The following is a 1,788-nucleotide window of genomic DNA, read 5'->3' as shown; positions in this document are numbered from 1 at the left end:
TTTATTTTATTAATTTTAATGAACATTTACAGAGACTTTGGATGTCCATTCATTCATTGTTGCACTTTTCTCCCTGACCCCGCGCCCCAGTTCACTCCTCTCTTTGAAAAGTAAAAGAGACACATTGGTGTACTTAGGAATATTTACAGAGAAAATTGGCTTTCTGCTCAATAATTTATGGTTATGATGCTTTGTGACATCGACTATTACATTGTAATAGCACTCTTCACATCCTCCCAGTGTTTTCTGTTGCCATTCATCCTTCTTCCATAGCCTGCTTTCTTTGTACTCACTTACTCACTGCCATGGAATCAGAACTGACTCATAGCTGACCTTCCAACAGGTTTTAGATAAAGAGATTGTTTATCTTTCTCTGGAAGAGGAACTTGTGGATTCTTAATATTATCCTTAGGCAAGAGCTGCCAGAGAATCGATTTTGTTTGATGATCTAAGGAACACATTCCTCCCTGGTGTTATGACTGCCTTACAGTCTGCCTATTGTTTGGCTGTTTGTTCTGTAAGGTTCTAAGCAGCACATTCTTTCCTTGTATTATCAATCAATTTATAGTCTGTCTATTGTTTGGCTGTGAACTGAGTCACAGAGGTGATTTCAGGTCCAGGCTTGAAGGATAACTAAGGACCAGAGTCTTAGGATTAACAACATACTTTCAAATAATCCATAGGTTTTGGGGGAAAGTTTTAAATCTTTTTAACTGAGCAAAAGTAAGTAAAACTCACATGTAAAACTTTGTGATGTGTAACTAAAGCAATGTTTAGAGAGAGATATCTAGTATTTGTTGTTGTTGTTGTTGTTATGTGCCGTCGAGTCGTCGAGTTGCCTGCGACTAGATAGCGACCCTAAATACTAGATACTAGATAGGGTCGCTATCTAGTATTTAGAGGATCAAAATTATCAAATCAATAATTTGCATTGCAAACCCAAAGTTACTCCTTGAGAGAAGGATGGACAATCTCCTCCCATGCAATTTACTGCCTCTGAAAACCCACTGAAGGGTCAGCTATGAGTCTGTTCCAACTCGCCAGGTCACAACAACAATGACAACAACCTTAAAAACGAGGGTGGTGTATGGGAGAATAAAGCCAAGAGGGGAAAAAAAGACAATTTGAAAGAGAAAAACCACAGAAAAAAGTAAGGAAAGTAAAAGCTGATTTTGGTTTTCTTTTTTCTTATTCATTCATTGTTGAACATTTTCTTCCCTCCTTCCTCTCCCAGTCCACTTTGCAATGCACCTCTTGTTCCAGATTGTTATCCTACCTAATCATATATTCCTTTTGGACCATTCTTCTCCTCATCTGTTTAAATGCAGTGTTCATTATCGATCCACTTTTTCTATTCTCCTCCCAACTCCTCATGTCATTCCTATTTTATAATAGCAGTGTTATGCAGTATTTGTCCTTTTGTGACTGAGTTATTTCGCTCAGCATAATGTTCACCAGGCTCCTCCACGCTGTATAACGTTTTATGAGTTCATTGTTTTCCAATGCTGTGCAACACTTTCTTGTGTGAATGTACCGTAGTTTTTCTATTCATTCGTTTGTTGATGAGCACTTGAGTTGCTTCCATCTCTTTCCTATTGTGAATAACACAACAAACATGGATGTGCATACATCTACTTTGGTTTCTTTAGGGTACATTCCCAGTAGTGGAATTGCTGGGTCAAATGATATTTCTATTTCCAACATTTTTAGAATACACTAGATGACTTTTCATAGTGGCTATCCCATTTTATATTCCCATGGTTTTCTTTTTTTAAAATTTAATAAATT

Source organism: Elephantulus edwardii, unplaced genomic scaffold (genome assembly GCF_000299155.1).
Source record: "Elephantulus edwardii isolate Elephantulus edwardi_28Jun2011 unplaced genomic scaffold, EleEdw1.0 scaffold00031, whole genome shotgun sequence".
In the NCBI taxonomy this organism is placed as follows: domain Eukaryota; kingdom Metazoa; phylum Chordata; class Mammalia; order Macroscelidea; family Macroscelididae; genus Elephantulus; species Elephantulus edwardii.
Note: the sequence above shows the minus strand (reverse complement) of the source record.